Genomic DNA, 10,874 nt, shown 5'->3' with positions numbered 1-10,874 from the left:
TCTTGAATTAAAACTCATACAGTCAGGGTGGAGGGTTGGCTCAGTGGTTAACAGCACTTACTATTCTTGCAAAGGACCTGGGTTTGATTTCTGGCATCTACCTGGCAGTTCACAACCATCTATAACTCCTGTTCCAGGAGGTCCAAATGCCCTCTTTCAGCCTCCTTAGGCATCAAGCTTGCATGTGGTACATATACATACATGAAGGCAAAATCTCATACACATAAAATAAGTCTAAAAAGTATTATGGAAGACAACAATATTACATTTTTCCTCCTTTCATCTTGAGCTGATTCCAATGGTGCTGACTTCATAACTATGAATAAAGGTTATGTTAGAAAGTTCCAGGGTTGGCGAGATAGCTCAGTAGGTAAAAGCACTGACTGCTCTTCTGAAGGTCCTGAGTTCAAATCCCAGCAATCACATGGTAGCTCACAACCATCCATAATGAGATTTGGTATAGTTGAAGACAGCTGAAGGGTACTTATTCTTGCCAGGCAGTGGTGCTTTAATCCCAGCAGAGGCAGAGGCAGGCAGATTTCTGAGCTCAAGGCCAGCTTGGTCTACAGAGTGACTTCCAGGACAGCCAAGACTGTACAGAGAAACTCTGTCTCGAAAACAAAAACAAACAAACAAACAAACAAGAAAGCTCTATAGAAGAACCAAATCCTTCCCATCAATCAAACAAATCCAAGTCAAAATAAAAATATACTTATTGTTGTGATTTGAATGAGAATGATCCCCACAGACCATTGTATTTGAATGCTTGGGCACCAAGAATGAGTGGCGTTATTGGAGTAGCTGTGGTCTTGTTGGTAGATGTGACACTGGGAGTGGGCTCGGAGATTTCAAAAAGCTCACACCAGGCCTAGTGACTCTTCCTGTTGCCTTCTGATCACATGTAGACTGCTCAGCTACTTCTCCAGCACCACTTCAGCCTATGTGCTTCATGCTCCCCACCATGATGATGGACTAAACCTCGGAGGCTGTAAGCAAGCCCCTAATTAAATGCTTTATTCTATAAAAGTTACCTTGGTCATCATGGTTCTTCATAGCAATACAACAGTGACTAAGACAGTTAACTTAAATTGTCATATCTAAAAAATAAATTATTCAGCAAAGACAGACAGACAGACAGACAGAAAGGAAGGAAGGAAGGAATGAAAAAAGAAAGAAAGAGCAGGAAAAAAGTCACAAAAGCCTAAACATTTATCTCCAGGAAGTCCAAAAACAGATGTACTGTTAATCCCAAAGTTTTGAAGACAAAGATCAGTGACCTGAAAGACCCCCAGAACTGGGGAGATCCTTACTCAAGTCTCGGGATGACTTGACCACCCAAAAACTCACAAGAGACCGAACTTGCTGCAATCACATGAGGTTTATTTGGGATAGGCCAGTACCGGGGTCGATCTCGTGACCATGCTGGCCAGAGGAGTTTGACCCCGAACACAAGAAGTAAGGGGTATTTAAAGGGAAAAATCACAAGCTGGGGGTGGGGAGAGGGTTACCAAGGAAACAGAACATAAAAACAGTGGAAAATTTTAGAGGGACCCAACCCAAGGTATTCAGTTAGGGAGGGGGATATATTCATTCTAGGAATGTAATCTTCATCTACCGGTCGACAGGGTGGAGAGTCTCATAAACCAGTAGACCTTCATTCCTAGTTCCACCCTCATTGTGGATCATTCAGGAGGGGCAGGTTTCGGGAACCAGAGCCCTGAGGCTCTGGGTTAGCAAAGTCCCTTTTTTGGCTTGTGGCAGAGGTTCTCCATGCCCCCTTTTAGGTAAAGGTTATACATTATACATTCTAAGATTCTCCAGCTTTTCAGTCATAACAAGGGAGCCATAACAACAGGTGGTTATAATAACCTTGTGAAACAGAGGTAAGGTTACAAGATGGTTGTAACAACTTTTTGAAACAAAGGCATGGTTACTGATTCTTGGAATAGACAGTACAGAACCATTTGTAGTTAAGATTATAGGTGAGGCATAGCCTAGTCCTTGAGAAACAGAGATTTAATCATAAACAGGAATTGAAAAGGTCAGCTCAGGAACTTTGAGAAGGTCATGGAACACTTGCCCCTCTGGAAGGGAGAGGCTAATTAACATTCATCAGACCACAGGGTGGGAACTGACCTGCGGGTTGGGACACATTCCACAGGATGACCGTTGCCCACCTTCAGACTAGGGAAGTCCTTGCTACCTCATTCCCTAAGGACCAATCAGTTTAAAATTTACACTGTTCTGCCAATCACATTGTGCCTAATGGCTGCTGCTCTGAAAACTATAAAAGTTCATTGAATGAGTTGTGCAGGGACGATGCCTCTCCTTCAGGTCTGGGACGATCTCAGTGCACTGGAACAATAAATTCCTCTTGCTTTTTGCATCAATTCTGGCCCATGTGGTTCACTCCGGGGGTCCCCAGTAAGCTAAGGCTCTACAGAGTCTTACAGAATGAGCCTAGTTTGTCTTTACTTTAAGATGGCTTTCAAGTCTAAGATGGAAATAGGCTGGTTCATCAGTATCTACTCCATTTTCATGAAAACCCCAACAAAGATCTGCACCATTGCATTGTGGAGGCTGGATGCCCTCCAGCAAATGAGTCACCAGAATAGGTGTGTGCGTGGCGGAAGAGGTGCAAGAGGCATCAGCTATTCAAATTCCAGAGATGTATATAAATCTCTAATAAGACTTGCTGCAGTCGTTAAGTCAGTCACCACAAACACAAACTAAGAGACTGAAACAAAATGACACATGAAAACAAGTGCTTTAATGCAGAGTTCATTCTTAGATAAATAATGTTTTTCACACTTAGATAAATAATGTTTTTCACACTCGCTCACACTCATAGACATACACCCATGTGCATACATACATACACATGAATGTAGTAAAAATTTTTTTTTAAAGAAGTGAAAAAAGAAATAGCAGAGAAAAATTTCTTCATTGTGACTCTGTTGGGAAGAGGAACAAATAAAGGGGGTCCAGTGACCTCTCCCCCAAGTAAATAGCTAGTAACCCCTAAACCTCAGATTAGCTGAGAAGCTCTGAAGGGGACTGAAAACATCGTCAGTACGTTAGGATCCAGAAAGTTTCTAATGAGTTCAACATATGAACCATGGCTGGTATGACACTGCAGGGAACAGATTTGCATCTTCTACCTCTAAAGTTCCCTTTTCTGCCCTATAAGCCACCAAGTCTCCTGCATCTGAGGGTGGTCCCATTGTCCTAGAGTGCTCATCTTTGCAGTTCTGGTTAAAGGACACCAGGACCTCCTTTGCATTACTGACATGAGTTTTAGGTTTAAAGATAGTGCAAGAAGTATGCATGGCTAGAGTCCAGGTGGAGGTATGGTCCTGCTCGCCACTGACCTTTCATTGTCTTAGTCTAGTCTGTCTACAAGGTGGCTCAGTAAGTTGTCAGAGTGGTATGGATTTTCTCTGCAGGAGACAAGCCTTTTTACTGGGCTTTGGACAGTCTCTTCCTCCAGCATGAGATTTCTGAGGGAATTTTAATTCTTTGAGGCCTATTGTTTCAATAGTCTGATAGCCAAAGGTGGGGCACACACAGCCTGAAGCCACTGTTGCATACTTATGGGGTAACTTAGCTGAGGGCACAGTCTCATCTCCACACTTTATGCCAGACTTCTCTGCATCTGTTCTTACCCAGACCAAAGCAGGACCTGTTGTAAGACTCAGAGAATCCAGTCTTAACATCCAGGATGTCGTCCCACTCACAAAAACACAGAGATGGAGAATGATGCAATTAACATGAGGTTTTTAATGATCCAGTATACTGGGGTCATCTAGCATTCAGGCAAAGGTGACCCCGAGGAACAAAAGCCCACACTCTTTTTTGTTTGTTTTTTGTTTTTTAATTTTCATAATGATTTTATATTGCAATGAAAATATTCTGGATATACTGGGTTAAAAATATTAAGTTTACCCTTTTTGTAGAAAACTTTTTGGAATGATTATGGGAACACATTCAATCACATGTATGGCTCAGCCTGTATTTCTATTGGGAAACCTGGCCTCTGGGGACCTCAGTGAGAATGAGATGAGGAGGCACCTCTGCCTGTTTCCCTAAAAGCCCACACTTTTTATACCTTCCAGTACAAAGGTTTGCAGCATGAGTTGGTTATCTCTCATTGGTGGGGCTCGTTGTTCTTTGTTTCCATTGACCTCTGTGCCCCAGGTGAGGAGGAGATACTGATTGCACATAGGAGGGGTGTGTGTGTGTAGGGGAGATCCACCCCTTACTGGGGACGTTTCCTGGAACCGGGCATTACTCCCCGAAATTAGGGCATCTCCTGGGGGCTGATGTTTGCTCTGTCTTCTGAAGCTCTGTCTTTAGGCTTAATGGACATGCCTTGCTCCTTGATATTTTTATGAAGTGTCCCTGTTTGCTCAATTCTTTGTTTTGTTTTTTTGGTTGTTGTTGTTGTTGTTGTTTTGTTTTGTTTGTTTTTTTTGAGTCAGGGTTTCTCTGTACAGCCCTGGCTCTCCTGGAACTCACTCTGTAGACCAGGCTACAGAGAACTCAGAAATCCTCCTGCCTCTGCCTACCAAGTGCTGGGATTAAAGGTGTGTGCCACCATTGCCCAGCTATTTGCTCAATTCTTACAGACTACTTCCTTTGGTGGCCCAGCAGAGGAACTGAGGCTACAGGTACAAAAGAAACAATGTCATTATTGGTGTAAACACATCTCTTCAGTTCTGTAATTGGCGCGAACACCCTGGTTTTTTATTCCTGCTTATATAATCGTTGTTTGGCTCACTTTGTGACCTGCCTGAGATAACCTTCTGTGTTTCTGCCCTGTTCTTGCAACATTAGGTTCAATAAAAGTCTTCTCTTGGCTGTGAAGATTGATTGGTGACTCGAGGGGCTGTGACCATGAGGATGAGACTGGCAGAAGTGGCACTGGCTGTTACCGAATGTAGCAACAGCTGTGACAACGACAATAACAATAATAGGAAGCTGAAAGGTCCTGGGGAATGACCAGGGCAGAAAGAGGAAATGGATGAAGAAAAGAAGAGAGGGAGAGATAAGAGCTGAGGCTGAAGGATGGAAAGAGTTAGAGAAACGAAAACATGGTCACTAGAAGAGCTGCAGAGAGCCATCGGGCTGTAAGGACAGAACGTTTCAAACACTTCAGACCCAGAAACTATAACACTAGCTGTTGCCTAGGGCTGGTGACTCCAGACTCCCCAGGCCTTTACCAGACCCGAAACACCTGTCTATCACTGTAGGGCTGAGAGTTCTGGTCTGCATAGGAGCTGTCTCATTAGGAGCAGCTACCTTTTGCTGCTTGTGGCTGGCTGCAGCTGCTGCTGTTTGATGCCTTTAGCAGCCAAAAGGAAACAACAGCTGCCAGGACCAGGGCTGCTGGAAGGGCTCCTGGAGGAAGAGATCTCCCAGGTCTACCTGTGATTTCTTCTCTTTCCAACCTGGGTAAAGAAGACAGACTCCCAGGCCAGCTGAGTGCTCCTGAGGAACTAAACCACCACACACAGAGAAGCCCTGTACTTCAAGCTCTTTCTAAGGACTCCCTTGGTTTGGTGGTTTTCCTGTCTATCCTTTGAACCTGGCCCTGACATGCTCCTATCTGCTTTGATTTGGCAAACCTTGTTATTTAATTCTTTAGTCTTTGAGATGTATATTTTAATATAAAAGATTAAATTTTAAAAGTTTTCTTGCTTTAGGACCTAAGGGTATTCCTTTCATGAGTCAGATAAGCTAACACAAGATGCACTAGTTTATAAAGGGCTGGTTGGCTTCACATCGTGTTTGTCGTTAAAGTTTTTAAAAATATTTGCAGAAAAGCTAAGATCTGCCTCACTTTCAAATAGCCTCTTTTTGTTTCTTTTGTAGTGAGTTATCTCCCCCAAAAGTTTATGTTTCAAAGGGATATCCCTTATCGTATTTGGCTAAGATTTAATAAAGTAAATTATTACATCTGCATCTGTGTGTGTTCCTGTGCCCTACCCATCTCCAAGGTCCTACACTGCAGCCATTCTGGCTTGCAACTCATGGCCCAGGTTGGCCTCATACTCATGAGCATCTTTCTTTCTTTTTTTTTCTTTTGTTTTTTTTTGTTTTGTTTTTGTTTTTTTTTTTTTTTTTTTTTTTTTTTTTTTTTTTTGAGACAGGGTTTCTCTGTGTAGCCCTGGCTGTCCTGGAGTTCACTCTGTAGCCCAGGCTGGCCTCAAACTCAGAAATCTGCCTGCCTCTGCCTCCCAAGTGCTGGGATTAAAGGCGTGCACCACCACCGCCCGGCTACAATCTTTTAAACTTAAGCTTTTGTTTCTACATTTTTCTAAAGCTTGAGAACATTGATGTTACAGAAACTCCGTCTTGGATGAGTGTGCATTCACCATGGGCTAATAAAAAAGCAAATATTTACAAAGAAAAGTAATATCTGGTCAAGGATCTGGCTGCATTTGAGTGGTGGTCCCTAAGGGGAAGGGGATATCTCAGGCTGCTCAGAGCAGTGCTAGGCTATGTCTCAACGCCTAGAAAGTAAATCATTACATGTTGAGTGTAAGCATCACTTCGGTTCTCATAAATCTAATTATTTGTTAAAATTGTTGACCATCATCATCAGAGTCAGGCCTTATGAGACATCAGGACGTTGACTAAGGTTCCAGAAGACACTGGAGTTACTATCTCTGCTACATCTTTATGATGTTATAGCCCATATTCTATTTATTCTGTCTACAAACAATGCTGCTTACTGGTCAGCAGTAATATTACTGAGGCAAAGTTTCAGCTTTATGTTCCACAGGAAGAAAAGGTAAAAGAGGTTTGAAGAAAAATAAGTGCTTAGATAACTTGAGTGCTCCTAAAACTCTTGGAAGAGTAAGAAGAGTGAGCGAGTGTCTTCAAGTTTGCAGGAAACAGAAACGCTTTGAAGCTTGCTGGTTTCATGAAAAGATGTCCATGCCTTGGGTACAACGCAGGCAAACTTTCTCATAGTGCAGTGGGCAAATGCACTTTATCTGTTACAGAACTTGCTAATAAGACAGCAAGGCTCCCTTGGTTCTGTTGACTTCTGAATGTCTCTCTAATCTCTTTGGTGATTCATACCCATCGATTTAAGCTAAAGCAAATGACATGAGATCACTAAATATCTAGATCTCTTAAAGATCAGGTACTATTGGGAATCTTGTCTACTCCTGACTTCTTCATGTGGAAAGACTATATGGTTTGGAGTTTGTTAGCAAACATGATCTGAAGTACAGTAAATCTTGTGTGAAGAAGAAGCAAAGTTTCTAGAAATTACGAAATGGCACAGTTCACATAAATTGTGAAACAGCAACTTTCAGGTTTGCCTGTAGGTGCTAAACAGCTCCTAACTTCTGTCTTCCCAGTTTTCACTAGAAAGCTAAGGTGGGAAGGGGCTGACAATACTGAGGTTGGAAGGAAATCAACCACCTCTGCGAGGAGACCTGGAGAGGCTGCTCATTTGTCAGGACAGCTGTATATATGAGATCCGGAACATGTTTCCAGTCACGGGGCTGCTTTTGTATAGTCTTGGATTTGTTTGAGTGTTTTGGGTTTTTTTGTTTTTTGTTTTTTGTTTTCCCAGCAGAAATGAACGAAGATGCATACAGAATGGGAAACTAGAAAGGAAGAAGATAATTCAGGGATTATAACAGTGAGAAACCTGCCATCAATCTCCCGAAATGGAATTTTATAGAAGGTCACCAAAAAGAGTTTTGTTGTTGTTTATTTGTTTGTTTGTTTTTTGAGATAGATTTCACTTCATAACTAGACTGGTCTGGAACTTGCAATAGAACTTTTGCCTCAGCATTTCAAGTGCTGGCACTATCGTATGAGGTAGGCCACTGTGCCCAGCCTAAGCAAGCCTTCATAGGAGAATAAACAGGGAGATCAGACCTTTCTCTCTTCCTGTGTCAGATTTTTATCTTCCTGCTAAAATGACAACATCTTCTTAGATTGTCCTGGGGTCAGTGAGGGACTGAAAAGGTTTTCACTGCCTTAGGGAAGGAAGATGTTTTAAGTTTTATCAAGATGCTCCTGTGTTGAATAAGAATAAAATTAATTTCTACAAACAAACAAACAAACAAAAAAAGATGCTCCTGTGTACTTTCTGGTACACACCCTAGGTTCTTGGTTACAGAGAACTCGAGTCTGTCTGTTAAAATGGCTATGGCTTTTAACTTTTACACCAAAGTAACTTCACCTGCCTCTCAATTCTTTGTCTGCTTTTGAAATATTTAAGTTATGATTTTTTTGCTAAGTACATAACTGAGATATATTTCTCTATTATCTGTGATCCTGTAGAGTCGTGCTTAAACTATTTGAATTTTTTTAATCTTTTTTCTTTTTTGATTTAAAAAAATTTTTTTGAGACAATGTCTCACTGGGTAGCTTTGACTGGCCTTGAACTCACAGAGATCTGCCTGCCTCTGCCTGTGTCACCATGCCTGGCTGATTTTTTTTTTTTTTTAATAAACTTCCCAAAATAACATTCTAAATTTGTTTTCTCTTGGGCTATCTCTGACCAGCAGCTAAAGTCAGTGTGAAACACTGAGCAAAAGTAGTATTTTATCTTCTTTTCTTTGATGGCTAGATGCTTGGTTTTGTTGTCTGTTTCTGTTGTTTTCAGAAAGGGTCTTGCTTCATAGCCCTGGCCGGCCTAGAACTTAGTACTTAGACCATGTTAGCTTCAAACTCACAGAAATCCACCTGCTTCTGCCTCCCAAGTTGTAGAATTAAAGGCGTCTACCACCAGGCCTCAGCATCAAATAACCTAAACTTTATTTCTAAAGCACAAAGGTGCCACCCTGAAAATTTAGCCGAACTGGAACTGACCATATGAGCACAGGGACACAGTAAAAATTTCATCAGGAAAGCTGGGCTGAGGACTATTGAACACACCAGTCCAGATGAGAGGGTGCAGTCCTCTCATCTGGACTCCATAAAATGGCGGCACCTAGCACTGGGCCGGCAACAGCCTCCAGTAATCTCAGCATTCAGCACTGAGGAACCATCAGAGGATCACCAGCTGTCCCAGGGCTCGGCACTGCTCACTCCCCACTGCTGATGGAGCCTACATGAAACACCTTCTGTTTATTGTCCCAGTCATCTGTCTGGATGTGGTCTTGTACCTTGCTTCTGCAGCTTGACTTAACACCAAGACTCAGCTCAAACCTGTGACCCTGCTGGGCAGTGGTGGCGCACACCTTTAATCCCAGCACTTGGGAGGCAGAGAAAAGTGGATTTCTGAGTTTGAGGCCAGGCTGGTCTACAGAGTGAGTTCCAGGATAGCCAAGGCTACACAGAGAAACCCTGCCTCGAAAAACTAAAAAAATCCAAACCTAAACAAACCAAAACAAAAAACAGAAAAACAAAACAAAACAAAATAAAACAAAAAAACCAAACCTGTGACCTTGCTTGTCTCTTTAGTGGTGTGTGCTTGTGTGCTTTCTTTTTTTTCTTAAATATTTATTTTTTTTATTTTTATTTTTATGTATATGAGTACACTACTACTTTCTTCAGACAGACCAGAAGAGGGCATCAGCTCTCATTACAGATGGCTGTGAGCCACCATGTGGTTGCTGGGAATTGAACTTAGGACCTCTGGAAGAGCAGTCAGAGCTCTTAATCACTGAGCCAATCTCCAGGCCTGGTATGTGCTTTCAATGTTCAAGCTTAGGAAGCAGAGGCAGGTGAATCTTTGTGAGTTTGAGGTCACCCTGGCGTACATAGATAATTCAGGGATTATAACAGTGAGAAACCTGTCTATAGGGAGAGAAGAAATGAGAGGGGAGGGAGAGAGACAGACAGACAGACAGACGGACACACACACACACACATACAGAGAGAGAGAGAGAGAGAGAGAGAGAGAGAGAGGAAGAGAGAGAGAGAAATTGAGATTAGATTCATCTGGAAAATGACTAGAAATAAAACTGACATAGCTTGTGAATTTATTTAATTTTTTAGAAAGGTTTTTTATTTATTGTGTTTATACATACACACACACACACACACACACACACAATGTGTATATATACACATTGAATACATTGTAGCTGTCTTCAGACACACCAGAAGAGGGCATTAGATTCCTTTGTAGATGGCTGTAAGCTACCATGTGGTTGCTGGGAATTGAACTTAGAACCTCTGGAAGAGCAGTCAATGCTCTTAATCACTGAGCCATCTCTCCAGCCACATGAACTTATTATTTATTGCCAGTCAACATATTTTGAGGCTGTGGGAAGACACACACATTCCTGTCTGTGTCTGGCATAATGCTTTCACTACTCATGCTCAATTGACCCCTCCCCTTTTAGCACAGCAGCTCTCAAGCCGAAGTCTGGCTACACGGACAGACTCTTTGCCTCCACAACTGTTCAGATGAAGAGCCTTACTGTAGTAGATGGATCTGAGGATGCAGATAGTCCCATGGTACCTGTGAAGGTGAAGGAGGTCCTGACCCTGGGGCCCAGATAGTTCTGGACAAGACTCAGAAAAACAAGGAGATGCGTACCGTCTCGTAGATGACATACCGTCTTGTTCCTGCCCTCGGGGTGTATCTTGTCACTGTGATATCTACACAGTTTTCTCAGCACCTTTTGACCAAAGGAGAAATAGAGATTTGTCAGTGGCTTGGGTGTGGCTGGTTTTCACCAGAACTCATGTTAAGGTTTGCTCATCAATTAGAAGGTGTTGGGGGAGTACTGGTGAAGACAAAAACTCCTAAGATGCTGGTTATGGTTTGCATATGCTCATCCCAGAGAGTGGCACTATTAGAAAGTGGCCCTGTTGGAGTAGGTGTGGCCTTTTTAGCATAGATGTTTCACTGTGGGTGTGAGCTTTAAGATCCTCATCCTAGCTGTCTGGAA

This window comes from Mastomys coucha, unplaced genomic scaffold (assembly GCF_008632895.1).
Source record: "Mastomys coucha isolate ucsf_1 unplaced genomic scaffold, UCSF_Mcou_1 pScaffold21, whole genome shotgun sequence".
Taxonomy (NCBI): Eukaryota; Metazoa; Chordata; class Mammalia; order Rodentia; family Muridae; genus Mastomys; species Mastomys coucha.
The sequence above is the reverse complement of the archived record's forward strand: the minus strand, read 5'-3'. Positions refer to the sequence as shown.